Raw genomic sequence first — 17530 nt, forward strand, 5'->3', positions numbered from 1 at the left:
TAATAAGAGAAAAATAGAACATACTATGATATTTTCTATGTTCATCCTTTGCACGTGTCTCTCTTTAGAATACCTTTTCTCTGATGAAATCTAAATCAGCCCTTGAGGCTCAATCAAACACTCCAGCAGCTATAAAGCCTTCCCTCACCTCACAAAATGAACATCTGCCCCCATAAAATATATGACTAGCCCTCTAATACAATTTCCTATTCTAATGCATATGTTGTCATTACTTGCCCACGTGACTCCTTCCTTCTCTGTGAGATTTTCAAGGATAGGGGCCTTTTCTTTTTTTAATGTTTGTGTTCCCATTGTCTGGTTATATATAGGAAGTGCTCACTAAATTTTTGCTGAATGAACAAGCAAATCTGGTTATCTGGCTTCTAAACCCACAGCAGATAAAATGCAGAAAACCAGAAAGGACAAAAGACACTGTCATTTAAACACACACACACACACCATACACAAAAAGTAACACCCAGTGAAGAGACAGAAAGTCCAGGAGTTACCTAGAATTCTGCAGTTTACAGTTACATGATAGAGAGACAAACAGGTCAGTAACTGAGAAAAGGATGTGGACCTTAGTGAATTTTAGCACATTTCAAATCGGTTTAGAAAACAGGAAAATACTTCACATTTTATTAAAGTTTATTTATGGGGGTGGGGGGGAGGCAGAGAGAGGGAGAGAGAGAATCCCAGGGAGAGAGAGAATCCCAAGCAGGCTCTGCACTGTCAGTGCAGAACCTGATGGGAAACTACGTCACATTTTAAAAGTATTTTCTCCTTGAGGCATCTGGCTGGCTAGTCAGTAGAGTATGCGACCCTTCATCTTGCGGTTGTGAGTGCAAGCCTCACACTGGGTGTGGAAATTACTTTAGAAACTAAAATCTTTAAAAGTATTTTCCTCTAAATGGCTCATTTAAAAATACGAGGTTCACAAAGGAATAAAAAACAAAACCAGAAAAATTAGATACACAACCACTCCTTTTCTGAGGGTTTTGTATAGCACCTGTTTTATAATAATATCACTTTCTTTATATTATTTTTGTGCCCCTCCCCCACCTGTCCATCATGTCCCTGTTTTGGTTCTATTTCATGAAGTACTTCCCTCTCAGCTGAGCCATGCTGCTACCTGTTACCTTATCTGCTTGGAATGTAGCCCGCAGCCACTCAGAAATGCAACTACACTTTTTGTCCAACCCTTTCTAACATTTGAAACTTTTTAAAAAGCAGCACAATACACACAAAAAGAGATGAACAAGAGGGCTATCACTTAGTATATCTGAAAGACAGCTCAGGAAAGTTTTGCAATCAATCAATAAGTATCAGAAAATGGTATTTCTGAGTCACTTATTTTAAATTCTAGTCACTTTAAAATTGTCCAGATGTGTTAAATAAAAAGAGGACTAAGTGCAGCCCCACTTTTCTTTCCATTCTTCATGTCTCTTATGCATCTCCCAGGTATATGATTTCTCAGTACAAATATTAATTCAATAACATTCTCATTATTCCTGAGCAGCATATTTTGTTTTGTCCTGTTGTCGCAGGGAGGCGGCAAGTACAGGATTCATGGTCATTAGCCTAACAATACTCCATTCCCTGAGAGTATTAGGTAGAGTAAGAGAAGATAACCTTGTTTTTTATTTTCCAGAAGCCTAAAAGTTTCAAGTTGAGCGCTATACTGGAGTTTTCTTAAATTCTTGTGTCATTTCTTGTCTTCTTTGAGTGGTAGTGTTTTTCCCACCCACAACTTTTCCACTGAGGCTTCCAGATCTACATTAAGTATAATTACTGGGGCGCCTGGGTGGCTCAGTCAGTTGAGCATCCCACTCGATCTTAGCTCAGGTCTTGATCTCAGGATCGTGAGGTCAAGTCCCGCATAGGGTTCTGCCCTGGGAATGAAGTCTACTTAAAATAATAACTACTTCTCCGCTGGATTAGGTAGGTGACAAAACGAGGTACCTCTCTGGTATAATCTGCACACCTGTGAATGAGTTTTACTTTTATATTCTATTTCTCAAAGTGAGAATGAATCCCAGATATCCACTGTGATTCACAAGGGAAGACAAGAGGGCTCTCTATAATGAAGAGAACAGGAGGTTAAATAGAAATGAAAGCTGGAAATCATGGGGGTGGAGGAGAGGCACAAAAGGTCTGAAGGGAGAATAAATGAAGACACTGCAAAAAAAAAAAAAAAAAAAAAAAAAAGGAAAAAGAAACAGAAAGCTTCAAATTCAAAGTTGTGCAGTCAAGCATTCAAGAAACCCAAGCTGCCAAACTCCATAAAATCCCAGCAAATTTTTGTCTCTATAATGTTACTCCAAACAAGTGTTGGAATAAAAGCTTTCTATTTAGCCAAGCGCTATAAAATTAACGTCTCAACCCCCATCCTGCGCCTAAAAGAGAAATCTACAACTTCCCAGGAGACTCCTAGAGTTCTCTGATGGTAACCCTTCTCAGAGGCAGCATTCCCTCCATGTTTGCATCCCTCAGCATTAGGTGTATCTCCCTATGGTGCACTTGAACAACGTATGTCTGGGCCCAGACCTGAGGAGCATTCAGAAGGGGCATGCCAAGAAAAAGTCCTAAGATGCCACTATCTCAAGCAATAAGCTCTCAAAGGCTATGCTATCCTTCAGCCCTGATCAAATTCATTAACATATTTAACAATTTAATTATCTTTTTTTTAAATTTTATTACGTAATCTCTACACCCAACATGGGGCTAGAACTTACAACCTTGAGAGCAAGAGTCGCATGCTCCACCAAATAAGCCAGACAGGCGCCCCAACAATTTAATTTTCTTAACACTTCTGGAGAAACTGAAGTCTTTTTTTTTATTTAAGTAATCTCTACAACCAACGTGGGGCTCTCAGAGGAATGCTGCCTCTGAGAAGGTCTACCATCAGAGAACTCTAGGAGTCTCCTGGGAAGTTGTACTCATGACCCCAAGATCAAGAATCATATGCTCTTTGGACTGAGCCAGCCAGAGGTCCCTGGAGAAACTGAAGTAAACACTGAAAAGACTGGCTACACAACAATGTAAATGCACTTAGCACTACTCAATTATTTAAAAAATTATAAGATGGCAAATTTTATAGATATTGCCACAATGAAATTTAACTTAAAAAAAAACATTTAAAAAGTAGTCTAAAAACCTAAAAACAGGGGCGCTTGGGTGGCTCAGTTGGTCGAGCGTCTGACTTCGGCTCAGGTCATGATCTCACAGCTCGTGGGTTCCAGCCCCGTGTCGGACTCTGTGCTGACAGCTCAGAGCCTAGAGCCTGCTTCGGATTCTGTCTCTCCCTCTCTCTGCCCCTCCCCAGCTCACACTCTGTCTCTCTCTCTCTCACTCTCTCTCTCTCAAAAATAAATAAACGTTAAAAAATTAAAAAAAAAAAAAAAAAACCAAACAAGTAAAAACTAGGGGAAATCTTTCATAGTAAGAGAGACTACAGAGTCAAATACAGTGAGCAAACTTGATTAGTTCTTGGTTTGAAACCCAAAACTGTAACAGTTTGGGGCCAACTGGGAAAACTGATTAGAGAATTGTTATTTGGACATTAGTTTTCTTGGGTTGAATAGTCCCATTCATACTGTATACGGTGCTATAAAATAATGCCTTTATTTTAAGGCAGTGTGCTTTATGGATAAAGGGGCATCTGTAATTTACTTTCAAATAGTTTATCTAACACACACACACACACACACACACACACACACAGAAGGAGGGAGAAAGCAGCAGCATACACAGCATGGAAATAGCCGTTATTTAGCCACTTGTTCTACCACATTACTGAAGATCACAGGAGCTAAGGAAAGGATATAGATATGACCCTGTACATCACAAGCACGACCCTGTTTTTCCACCTGAGGTGTATACTGTTTCTACTACTTTAATATATAATTGGCTTGTGACAGAATGTAAATAGCTGACAGACAGATAGATAGATAGCTTTCTCAATTACTCTGCAAATAAAATGATCCCACAAAATAGAGAATAATTGTTTAAGTAGAGATTTGGGAAGGAGGTTGAGAATGTTTTTATAGGTGTTGCCACTAGTATATATTGTGTGTGGACTATGAGGGATTTGCTCTTTGGATAGGTGTAGAATTTCATTATTTATCTATTGAGACATCAGCCCTTCAAATGACGCTTTCATTCTCTTTTTTATCACTTCTTCAATGGAAGTATTTAAGTGCCAATCCTGGTATACTTTCTTTGTGTTTGGTTTTGTTTTATTACCTTTCCAGTACTACTGAATTTCCCCAAGGCTTTCTTTACCTTTTTTCTCCTCTTTCCACTATAAACTGAGATTATTAATCCCTCTTCTCACCACAGTGTCAAAATATTCTGCAGGGGAAAAGATAATAAGTCTCAGTGTGAAAAATGTTCAGTTTTACAGAAGCAACAAAGCCCAAAATTTAAGTCTTTATTGTTTCTGTTTTGAAGGTAAGTGGATCTTTTTTTTTTTAATAAAATCTGTAAGCAATGTAATAAGCATCTTTACTAATAACATTTGAATACTGCTGGACTCCATGTCTCTTTGTTTTGATCATATGCTCTGCTATTAACTGAGAACAATATAAACTCCCAATAAATTGAGTTTTATATCAAAGGATTGCTTCCTGAACTGCAGAATAACTCATTAGTTTTCTTGGGGCAAAATCAAAGAGCGTGAGTTTGCATGGTCAACACAGGCTCACGAGAGGCCAGGAAGAACAGACTAATGGGTACAAAGGCTCATGTAAAAAGCACAAATAGGGGAAAAATGGGTCTGTGATAGACCTATCTAGTAAGTGTTTAGGAATATCATTCTGTGATGTGTAGGGAATTGTATTATTATAAAAGGGGTCTTTGGGGAAGATCAGTCTATCAATGACTTACAGTGCAAAAGGAGAATTTGTTCAGTCAGTCCAAATACAGTTTAAAAATGAAAGGTTTTAAGCTGTTCTATAATACTATTTTGGGGGAGGGGGAGAAAGAATAAATGAACAAAAAATATACACATATGTACTCCATACTTACTACCCAGTTTTTAGCAAACCAGTGAGAAAACATGTACTATTTCCTGTTGTACCTGTTGCATTCAGATAAGCCAATGCATACAATCATTTTAAGCATATTTACTGAACACAGTAGGCAAATTTTAATGCTTGATTATTCAGAGCATTTTAATTTATGGTTTTTCTCCTTGATGCTAAGCTCCAAAGAATGTATATCAAAAAGTCTCATTTGTTTTACTGATATTAGGAACTAAGCCACCATTTATCTATCTAAACCTTCCAAAAAAAAATAAAGCCTGTATAAATAGCCTATCCCACTTAAAGTCTCAAGTACTATAAGTTAACTGCTCAGTATGATCAAGTGGAAAAAGGAGTAGTGCATCCTGAAAGTCTTTCAAGCTGCAAGGGCCTGTACCTGCTACTCTCGATTTATTCCATATACACCTTCATTATTTTACACATTTCAGTCAAGGCTGTTCTACTGCATTGATACCTTGCATCTACATGGTCCTAACCTTTTTAGCCTAGATCCAACACAGCAACTCCTCTCCACGCCACCTCAACTTCTTTCTGAAAGCTTTCCCCCCATCTCCATTATACACTCCATCTCTTTGTCGAAGACAATAAACCACTATGAACAACTGAGGCAGGTTCAGAAAACCTCCGATGAACCTGCAGGAAACACCTGAACCTCAATGGGAAATTTCTCAAGAAGGGAATGGAAAAGGGCTCCCACAGCAAAGAAAACTCTATCCCTTGGCGAGGTGCTAGCTTCCCTCACTCCTCTGAAGGCCAAGCCAGGTAAAGGCAAGGAACTCAGCCTCTGAAAATCACAAGCCCCTGAAGGTCTTCCCTTGTCTCACCTGGTCTTAACTGCTTTTAGGTGGAGGAATCCCCTCACTTCTCACCTCACAGAGCACGGGGGTGGAAGGGCTGTGGGGCTCAATGGTGCCTCAAGGGCACAGCCCGTCAGCACTGCCTGAATTATGGATACAGATCAGAAGATGTTATACATGAGAGCCGGCCAGCTCCTGGTGGGAGACCCAGACACAAACAAAAGTTGTGCAGGTGAGCATCTGGGACCTTCATGCCCTGGGACTTAACCCACGTTTCATCTGGCACAGGCTCTCCCTTTCCTCCCCACCACAGGGTCAGCAGCTGCCCCCAGTGATAGTAAGGGGGGGGGGGGGAGGGCACCTCTCCTAGGGGGAGTCCTAACCTCTGCAGGAGGTCCAGCTCAATGACCCTACCACCAGCACACAAGGCCAGGCCAGAGGTATCCAGACCCAATTCCTTCCTGCCTAAAGCTTTGCTCTCCTAGAGTCAAATATCTGGGGTTCCCTTTACCTCCTGACAATCTTCTCCTGAATGCCTTTTCTCAAAGTGAAAATATTTACTATTAAAATGAGATCACCAATGATTACGAGAATGCTGTTATGTGAGCATCTTCTAACCAGAAGGATAATTCTCCAATTTTGTTTTCTAATGTCCTTCAATGTCCAGGCATTTTGTTGACTTTTGTTACCATCAACTGTCACTGTCAATATGTTCACTTCACAATGAATATCATGTCATTTTTTGTGTTCTATCTAACTGGCTAAAGCCTTTCATTTATTAAAATTCTTTTTATTTTCATTATTTATTATTAAGAGACAGAGAGAGACAGAGCATGAGCATGGGAGGAGGAGAGACAGGGGGAGACACAGAATGTGAAGCAGGCTCCAGGCTCCGAGCTGTCAGCACAGAGCCCGACGCGGGGCTCGAACTCACAAACCACGAGATCATGGCTTGAGCCGAAGTCGGACACTCAACCGACTGCGCCACCCAGGCGCCCCATTTATTAAAATTCTTAATTAACTGTACACACCTCCTGTTTAAAAGGTAGTACAGCATAAATCAAAGAGCTTTACATGACATCCACTTCTTTCACTAGGTTCCATTATTTATACTTATTACGTGTTTACTTCAAAAAGATTCTAGTGGTGCTACAATAAAAATGACATTTTTTAAATGGGATAAATATTTTTATATCACACTTTTACAGAAAAGCCTTAAGGAATCAAGACATTATTACTTAAAACAGCAGTAAGAAAAATACACATAACATAAGCCCCAAAATGGAATTCCAGAAATTGAAAATACAATATACTACCAGAAACTCCAAAGAGGCAGACATTCCTAAGGCTTTAGGAATTTGGTTACAATTTTCATCAATCTTAAATCATCTTAATATTTCCAATTTATGCCATTTGGACCACTTGAATCTAATGAACACTTTCAAGACATCTAACACTATAGAGCTTGTAACAATATCCTTAAACAAGGAAGAAATAAAACACATAAAAGCTAGGGAGTGTAATACTCAATCCTATTAGACAACAGAGACTCAGCCCCCCAAGTCTACTAGACCACAATGCTGTCCAGCAACCGACCAACTTCCAACAACAAATCAGCCAATTACTGCACTGTGCCTGTTAAGTGATCTGTTTTCAACCTAATGGCTTATTTAACAAATAGCTAGCTTCTTCACTAAGTGCTGTTAGCAGAGCCAATCTGTTTGGTAAAGGGGCAAACCATAGATCATGATCATACATGAAATACTTAATGATAGTAACAGACTTCCTCCATAAGCTTGATCGTGTTCCCTTCACTACCAGCCATCATCTGTCTTTAACTTGAAGGGAAAAAAAGAGAGAGAAAGCCAAAGGAGAAAAATAAACGAAAGCAGAGGAAAAAAGTCTACAAAGATCTATACCCAAATTGAAGCAGTCCAAAGTTGTCCCATTATTTCCCATCCCATCCTCACTTCAAAGTACTGAGCCATGCAGGAGCTTAGTCTCAGAGCACAGCATACCCAACACTATGACCCACATCAGGCTGCAGGCACAAGGAGGCAGATACAGGACAGGAGAATCTTCTCAAGCCCCCACCCCCCGCCAGCCCGTACTGCCTGTCTCCATAACTATTGAGACCAACTTCTGTAATTTTGAGAAATGGCATTAATGTTAAATATGCAGAAATTCACACCCTTGACATTCAGATTTTTAGCAAGGAATTTCCATATTCCTTATTCAGGAATCTAAAAGTTATGTGAAAGAATTCAGCACCTATGTTTCAATAATAACCAGAGGTGATTACCTGATAAACACACTTATGAGTAATGCTATTTTTAAAATATATACAAGCACATTAAAATTGTATTTTTATTTTTTTTAAGTAACCTCTGCACCCACCGTGGGGCTCAAGCTCATGACCCCAGGATCCAGAGTCACATGCTCTATGTCCCTAAAAATATATTTTTAAAAATTTGTTATCCACATAGCTATCTAAATTTTCCCTTTAGTTTGACTCTAGAAATGGCCTAGAAATGACTCAAGTGAAACTGTAAGTTTCTCTAAGATATGCAACTCCATTTTTAAATTTACATTTTGACAATAACTGAAAGCTTTTCATCGTTAAGCATATTAATAGAAACAAATTTTAAGATAAATTAATATCAAATATTCTTACATATGCTACTGTACTACCAAAGGCAAGGGAAGACGTTTTATGTTTGGTTAATGAGCTGATCTGATAAGCAGAAATAATCTGCTAGAAAAGAATCTTCATTTAGATGGGTACTTCAATGGGCAGAGGTCAGTCAGCAACAATAGGAACTTTCAGAACTCACTCACACTCTGCAAGTGAAGCCTTGGAATATGTGGGATCACATTTCATATAGACACACTAAATGAGTAACAGAAAATATCATGCATTATATTTTCATCTATGACAACAAGTCTTCAGTCCCCAGAAGCTACAGCACTAAAGGCAGTGCACGCTAATCCCCCCGCGTGCATAGGTGAAAGAGTCCCCTGAAAGCTCTCCGCACTCCCTGCAAACAATTGAGCAGACAGAAGAATTCCACAAATAGCAGAGCACAAGTCAGATGACTGAATATATTATCAGCCCTCTTTTGAGACTACGGTATCTCAACACCAAGTCATCCACACCACATAGATTGCACAAAATCTGTAAAACATGCGTCACACAATCACCACCTGATAGTGAAACATACTAGAATTAAACATAGTGTAAAGATATAAGCCAAATATCTGTATCAGTGTTTCGTCCTTTCTCAACCTATATTCCCTATAGTGCTCTCAATCTGTTTTCTCCCTAGCCCCCACAATCAAGTTTTCTAGAGCTTATTTTCTTAGCTTTTTATTGTGAGACTGTGCTTTCTCAAAATCTGCTCCTACCCCTTTCCTCTTCCCTAGTTGAGAATCACTGATCTGTGTTCCTTCAAGGAAGCACTTGATAAGACACAACCACATTATGCTGAAAGAAGTGTGGCCCACTAGCTAAGAGAACACACGCTAAGGGGGCAGGGCTGAGGGGCAATGTTGGCCTGGGTTCAAATTCTTCTCCGGTAGTCTGGCTGTGTGACCCTTGGCAAGTTACTTGACAGTTCTGTGCCTCCACTGCATGAACTATATTATAGGAATGATAACAAGAACACCCACCTCACTGTGTTAGGGAGAAACACACAAGAATATACAGTAAGGGTGCTTTAACCCTGCACCAGGTTTTTAGGAAATACTCAATAAATGTTACCTATTTTTACTTCATTCCAGTTCTTACTTTTTGAACATTAAAAGACAAGAACCCTGCAATTTAATAGTTGTTAAACACTGGGCTGCTGCCGAAAAAGCTGAGACTTTTGGGGACCGTGGGTGGCTCAGTTGGTTAAGCGTCCCACTACAGCTAGGGTCATGATCTCACCGTTCGTGAGTTCGAGCCCTACGTCGAGCTCTGTGCTAACAGCTCAGAACCTGGAGCCTGCTTCGGATTCTGTGTCTCCTTCACTCTGCCCCTCCTCCACTTACACCCTGTCTGTTTCTCTCTCTCTCTCCCCTCAAAAAAGAAATAAACATTAAAAAAGGAAAAAAAGCTGGAGACTATTTGTAGATCTTAAGTAACGCCTGTCCAGGGATAGGCCTGCCTTGATGCAAGACTTTGCTAGACACCTGCCGGCATAGTTTGCAGGACCAGAACCACTCACATCTCTTCATCCCTCTCATGGGCTAAACAACTAGACTGACAGCCTGCAAGCTTGTTCTTTATCAGATTCTTACAAGGAAGACACTCTTAGGCTCGCCATTCCCTCTGATACTCATGATCGGCTTCCCCTCACTCGCTGGTCAAGAATAATTTTCCCCCCAACGTTTTGCTCATATGCACAATGACTTAACCTCCCTTAAACTTCATCTTCTAGAAAACAAGGTAACCTCTACTTTATAGGGCTTTGGCAAAAAAACAAAAAACAAAAAACAAAAAAACCACACACCTCAGAAAGCCCCTAACAGGTTGTTGGCACTCAATGCTATTATCGGTTATGTTGTATTGTCGTTACTCTCCCAATACAGACATTTTAGTCAAGAGCAAGAACGAGTTAAATCTAGAAAAACAAATAATCATAGCAGAACACCTGGGAAAGCCTGCACAGGGAGTTTTCCATCCTTTAGAAACTTAGGGTATGAAGGCCCAGGATGTGTCAGCCTTAACGCAGCCACAAGGCAGTGTCTCCACAAAACAGGGAGGTCCCTGCCTTGTTGCCCTCATGCCTTCCACCAGCTGAAGATTGCCATGCTGACTACACTGACACAATTCCAGAGAAAATAAAACAACACTAATTATAAATATTCATACCTTCGTTAAAGGAAACTTATTTGATTGTAAGCTAATCAGTCAAGGGGACATTTAACAACTTTTTTATTACAAACGTATAATCCTACTTTCAGCCCAAACCCAAAGTAACATTTTCTGACAATACATAATTAAAATTACACACACACACACACACACACACACACACACAAACAGATCTTTAGTATCAAAGCTAATTGAAAATTAAGGTGAACATGTCCCTTTCCACCTCCTCCTCCACCAAAAAAAAACCATCCATTAAGGGGCACTGGGTGGCTTAGTCAATTAGGCACTGGGTGGCTTAGTCAATTAAGCGTCCAACTCTTGATTTCGGGCTCAGGTCATGATCTCACAGTCGTGAGATCTCTCTCTCTCTCCTTCTCTCTTCTCTCTCTGCTCCACCCCCCTTCACTTGTGCTGTCTCTCTCAAAAATAAATAAACATTTTTTTTAAAAATCACCCACTCTGTTCCCTCTTAAATCACAGGATTTGTAATGAACGGTTTATACTATCAAAGTAAACTACCAACGGGGGGATACTCAAAAACTCATCAAATAAATAAGTGAACAAATAAATGAAACAATGGTTAAAGGAGACAAGAATGTGAAGACAAGATCTAAAAAGCCTAATGTGAGATTTAAGTTACCCATCAGGATCTCTTAACAGGTCATGATTAGCTCCCTATAAGGCATAAGTTCTACCAGATTTAACCTGCCAACTCCACTTCTCCATGTATCTTATCAACTGATACTCAAATTAAAAATTATTTTTTCTTTCAGAACCTTTAACTAGTTGCCAATAACTTTTACCTACAAGCAGTTCTCCTCTCTTTCTTACTTAAAAGTCCAAAAGCCTCAAAAGCAGCTCGGTAAAGCATCCCCATAGATTCTCTGTTCATTTAATGCTCCTCTAGAAATTTCCAACTAGGGAACCAACTGAAAATTGTCCTAGAATCACTTTTTCCACAATTGCATTATGTCATTATAGCCATTGGAAGCCAGAAATGTGGTTACTGATGAACATTTCATAGGACAGACATAAACTCTCTGCCCCAAAAGCCCTATTGTGATCTACCCAACAATCATGTAGTCCTTTCACTTCAGTTACCTTCAACACACAAGTTTACCTTTAAGATTTCCAGTCTTTTCAGAATCGGTTTTGCCTCAGTTTTACAACAGCTAGAAAAACTACACCAGCTTCTAAAATATTCACAGAAGCCACACTCCCACCTCTATTACAAATTAGTACCTAGACTCCATAAAGTATGAGTTTCTTTATGCTGTCTGAATTGAGGGTCTATGACCTAAAATTGTATTTTACAGCTTTTGCAGACATTACTTTTAATAGACTTCAAAGAGTAACATGACATAACATTCTTTCTAGTTTGCAACTCATAAACCCTTCTACAACCCTTTAAAACAAAAAAGGAAATAAACGCTAAGAATATTTTTTTGTTTAAAAAACATGGCATTGTGGTAAATGAGCTTCAGATAGGAGAGTATAAAAAACTAAGCGTTTTGTTCTGTTTTCCTTTGAATGGCTTTCATTATTGGTATGTAAATATAGTTTGATTATTTCGTTAGGGGAAAAGATCCTAATTTCCCGCTGATTTTAAGATTTATTGCAATAAAAGACCAATACCTTAAAGGAGTGACTTTTCTTTCTCCCTCCTATTATCTTAATTTAAAATTGATAGAGCATGTAATAACATAAATTACCAAACAAAACTATAAACACAGAATATTGAAAAGCCAATAATTTCTTAAATAGCAGTTCTGCCATAAAAATAGCTAAGCATTAATTATGTCTTTAAATATAATTTCAACCACGACATAAGAGTGGCCAAAATATCAAGAACACATTGCACATTTCAGAAAACTGACCTTCTAGAAAAACTGTTGACTTTTTTTTTTTTTTTGCTGACCTCCTAAGATTGCTTAAAAGAATCACTTTTAAACCCAATATAATGCAATCATTTTTTTTTCCTAAGAAATTCAATCTGTCAACTTATGGATCACGTTTCACCCTGATGTGATTTGAAACAGCTAAGGTTCTGAATCCTTAAATATAGGGTGTGTAATGAAAGCAATGCTCACAGGTCCTCGATTGTGAGGCTTGGAAACCTTTAATAAGATAGAGCTATAGATATAGCCAACCAAGGAGCATTACCCTTTTATGCACTCAAACCCAGCCCAAGTCTCCCTCCGATCCTTACATTTTACATTTCCAGTGAAATACTCCTCTACCAGTGAATGAAAGTCATGTAAATTGTATTTAACCAATGCAAGGTTAAAAATCAGAGCCAAACTATCTAAAAAATATTAAATTCAGAACTGGTGAGCTTTTTTCTACCCTCCGTTTCAGTACCCTGACATATAAAAGTCAAAGAACTCCTCTGTTAAGACTGAAATCCCCAGGAGGAAGAAGGCTCAGATCTAGTCTGAGAGCACACAATGGAATCACAGCTGACGATGCACATCTTTTTCTAGATGTCTCCATATGCTTGAGAGGTCCCCCCCTCCCCAGCCAGGCTTTAAGGGACTTGATACTCTCTGCCACCAAGAATCTGAGAACATTTTCAAGGATCATTGTAGAGAATGAAGTAAATTAATGTGTTGCTTTTACGCATACAAAAGAGAGAGAAGGGCACACATCAGAGTGGCCATCAGTAACTAAATTAGTAATGGGGGTTTTCAATGTTGTCAAATTTTGAATGTTATTTATGACATTCCCTACTTCTAGCAGCTAAATGTTTGTTTTATCCTCACAGTTTTTAGATTTTGTCACTAAAATAACACCTCAAAGGCTACAGCAAAATGCAATTAATTTTTGTCTACACAAACATCCAAAATTATACAGAATTAAGAATTCACATGATAAATTGGAGAATGGTATATTACAACAGAACACATTTATAGAGCATGGTTAATACTGTTCCCTAAAACTACAGTTCTTTGTCAATTCTTTCTTATGGTAACCAAATATTTATAAAAGCTTGAGAAACCACTATAGAGGAGATAAATATCATGCACATAAGGTACCTCCAAAAATAATAATAATAATAATAATAAGCCTCCCAAGATTAGTTAAATTCATGGGATACTTAACACAAAATGAATGGATTCATTCTCAGTTTAGTAGGATTCATTATTTGAACTCCCAAAGATTTTTACAAATTCCAGTTGGGAAAAGGATTCTTGTTGCTGTCAGTGTGCACTAAACCTCACCAACAAAGGACAGGAGCACACATACACACACATAAAAAAGCAATGTCCCAGCTGCTGCCTTTTTAAAAGGCAGCTTATTCCTGCCGAGCAACCTGTGCTCTTTCTAGAGAATCAAAGACCTATCCTCCTTATTCTTAAAAGTCAAGAGTTGAGGAAGTCACTGAACTGAACCCAACAGCCAGCATAAAACAGCCAAAGAGGTCTCCTAACCTTGCATAAACCAGAAAAGTACCCACACACTGTACAATTCAACAGTGTTTAAGAAGAAAACTAATTAATTTTTAAGAATCTTTTGTGCGGGAAGTAATCTAGCAAACTACATTTCACTTAGACTTTTTTTTTTCTGTAGACAAATATTCTTTGACTAGCTTTGCTTTTTAAATACCAACGCTTTACGTCTCAAACAGTGATGCTTTGGTTCCTAACTTCATTTTGTTTACTCAAGAAAAAGAAAAAAACAAAACGCATACCATAAACGACAACTTTTTTTTTTAATGCCATCCCCAAAGCCTAACTTTCAAGTGCACTTTGGAAACTGGCGGTCTAATTAAACAAGGAACCAGTGAAGCCATTACGAACAATGATGCTTTACACTCAATAATCAACTGACGTAAGACTATCCGGACGCCTTCATTTTCAGAGAACCCTTTCAAATTTCACTGTCCCCACGCTGGAGTAGCGGAGTGAAAGTGAGGAAGAAACAAACTAATAACTCCTATGATCTTCTGCACATAAACCGGTCGCTGAGGTCCAGAAGAGACCACTACAACATATGCCATTTTAGAAACGGGCCTCGGAGAGTTACTGCCACATCCTAAAGTGGCTTTAGACCTCATCGTGTCAAAACGACGTCTCGTGTGGTGCCAAGAAAAATACACTATCTCGCATAAACTACGTGCCTCCCGGGTCAGAGACCCTATAAGTGACACTACACCAAGACCAAGGAACGGGTGACTAGGGATGGACAAGAGTCGCTAGCTCGGCGTCTCCATGACTCCCCCGCCCCGCGTGCAACTCGGCTCTAACTGGTCGGGAAGCAACCCCGCCCCCCTCCTTCCTCCCGTCCCCACGATTGGCTTACCGACACCCGGCAGGTCAGCTCCCCGCCTTCGATTGGCTCACTGCCCCATCAGTCACACGCAGCGAGATTCGGGTCGGTGGGAGGGGAAGGCGTTGGAGGAGGTGGAGTGGGAGTGGGATTAGAGGACGAGGTGGCGGAGGAGGTGTTCAGGCTTGGTCCCCGGTTTGGGAAAGTTTCCCCTACCAGTGACAGACCCAGAAGGCGTTAGGCCCGGTCCAGCTCTGGGCCAGTGCAAAGGGCTCGGGTCCCCGATTCCCGCCCCTCGGTCCCGCAGGCCCCGGAAACCACTAGAGGGAGGGGGAAGAGGGAGGAACCATCTAACCAGAGACCGACCCACCCCCGATCTCGGAAGAGGCGCCTCCGGGACTCCCCGGAGGGGCGAGGGGCGGGGGACCGGGAGCTCCACAACGCAACGACGACCCCGGCCCCCTCCCTCAGCAGCCCCCAGCGGCCCGAAGGAGAAGTGTCCCGGGCCCGGGGCGTGACCGTCGCGAGTCGGCCGGGAGGGCCCCTCCCGCTTCCCGCCTGGGGCCCTGAGGGCCTGTCCCTTCAGGGGCGGGGAGAAGGGGGAGAGAAAAGGGGGCGCTGGCGAGCCAACCCGGAACCTCCCGGACCGCCTCCCGCCCCCAGCCCCGGCCCCAGCGCGCCTCCTGCACACATGCCCGCACCCAGAAAGTTAAGTCAGGGGCGAGCCCAGCTCGGCGCCGCCGCGGTCCGGCCCCCGGCTCCCCGCCCCCACCGCGGCCCGGCCTGCTCGGCCCGAGCGCGCCGCCCGCCCCGCCCGCCGCAGCTCTTTCCCGTCCGCCCGCGGCGCGCGGTGCCCCTCGCCCCCCGCCCCCGGCGCTGACACGGGCCCGGCCCGCCCGCCGGGCCGCCGATCCCCTCCTCCCAGCGTCTCACCCCGCCGGCCGCCCCTGACATCGCGCTTCACCTTCACACACCCCCGAGCACTTCCCGAGTCCTGCCTCCCCTCGCCCGACACCCACCCTCCGCTGCAGTCGCTCCGCGTTTCCATTAAAGAATGCACCTTCTCAGGATTCACCTTCCCGTCTCAGCCCCTCTCCCCCTGAGGGGACAGGAGCCTCGGTTCTCGCCAACCCCGCACCGAGCGGGCGGGCTGGCGGGCGCCAGGTTCCTCGGGCGGGGGCCGCGCCCGCGCCCCCGGCCTCCCCGCCGCTACTCGGCTCTCACCTCTCGCCGGCGCCGCGGGCTGCAGCCTCCGCCCGCCTCGCGCTCCGGGACTCGTCTCCAGAGCTCTCGCAAAGCGCTGGAGCGCCTCCTTTCTCTCCCAGGGACTCCGCGTCTCCCTGCCGCTTCCCGCCCTCCCCACCCCCCAAGCCCCAACTCCCCAGCTTCGCGGCGCCTCCGGGATGCAACTCCCGTTTTCCGCACACTCCGGCAGCGGTCCCCGCACACAAAAACAGCCCTTTCCGCGGCGCACGGTTCTGCCGGGCTCGGCGCAGGAAGGGCAGTCGCAGCCGGGGGTGGGGACGCGGCGCCCCCCGCCCGCCGCCCGCCTCCCGCCCTCCCTCACGGCCCCCAGGGAAGGCGCGGTTACCGGCTCGGGTCGGTCACGCCGTCAGGTGCCGGCTGCCGTCGGCGCTGACCTTCGCCGCCGAAGCTGTGGCTGAGGCTGCGGCCGCCATGTTCCCGTGTTAATAACTGCTGCCTGGTTGTTTATTTCAATGGAGATCCTCCCCCAACTCCCTCCTCCTCCTCCTCCTCCGCGTCTCCGCACTTGCGGAGAGAGACACAGACCGCGCGAGCTCGCGAGCATGGGAGGGGGCTCGGGAGCCAGGCCGTCTCTTCCCTCCGCCTCCCTGGCCGTGGCCGCCGCCAAGTCCTGTCACTGGGGAGAGGACGGGGCGGAAACTTGCCTCCTGCGCCCCCGGGGAGGGGGCAAAGGTGGACGGAGGGTTCTCCGGGGAGCAGACCCTGGCCGCGGGGTCCGCAGCATCTCCGTCGGCAGACTCCTCTGAGAAGGCGACTCGGGGAGAGGTGAAGAGTGAGGGGGAGAGGGAAAGGGGACAAAGTGGGTGAATGTGGAAAAGGGAGGGTGACCTATGGGTGGCTGCAAGTGAAGGGAGAGTAAACAGATGACTCCATGGGAGGGCAAAGGGCAGTGCCAAAAAAGAAAGCGAGAGAATAGGACAGGCCGGGGCTGCAAAGTGGAGGCAGTGGGTTCTTGGGGCTGCAGACGGCAGGGAAGATGCCCCGGACGAAGATCGGGGAAAGTCAAGTGCCAGCTTCGTCTCGGGAAAAGCCTCCCGCCGGCGCGCAGACCGGGCCCCTCTGCCAGCAGCCTGCCCCCCTAGGGCGCACCTCACACGCCCAGCGTCTGCTGCTACAGCCCGGAGGTGCCCCCTCGTCCATCAAGTCTCCCGCTCCTACAAGGATAGGCTTCTCCTGCAGCAGCCGTAACTCCAGAGGGGATGGAGGGATGCGACTGCAGGAGGCGAACTGAAAGGCGTGCCACCCAGCAATCGCATAATAAAGCAAAAGAGCCCACAGTGTGTAAAACTTAACCT

The 17530-nt window shown here is 43.6% G+C and overlaps 1 protein-coding gene across 8 annotated transcripts in view; it reads right to left on the reverse strand.

Moving 5' to 3' along the window:
- NCOA2 (nuclear receptor coactivator 2) overlaps positions 1-16897 on the reverse strand; it is a 288968-nt gene extending 272071 nt beyond the window's left edge. For 4 of the 8 annotated variants that reach the window (XM_042973476.1, XM_042973483.1, XM_042973482.1 and 1 more), the window contains exon 1: positions 16561-16897. The gene's annotated coding sequence lies outside the window, so the exon portion shown is untranslated. Of the gene's footprint in view, positions 1-15002; positions 15688-16193; positions 16273-16560 lie in introns of those variants that run through there. The other 4 variants (XM_042973481.1, XM_042973478.1, XM_042973479.1 and 1 more) reach the window with 2 other exon arrangements.
- Positions 16898-17530: the final 633 nt, after the last annotated feature.

This window comes from Panthera tigris, chromosome F2 (assembly GCF_018350195.1).
Source record: "Panthera tigris isolate Pti1 chromosome F2, P.tigris_Pti1_mat1.1, whole genome shotgun sequence".
NCBI lineage: Eukaryota > Metazoa > Chordata > Mammalia > Carnivora > Felidae > Panthera > Panthera tigris.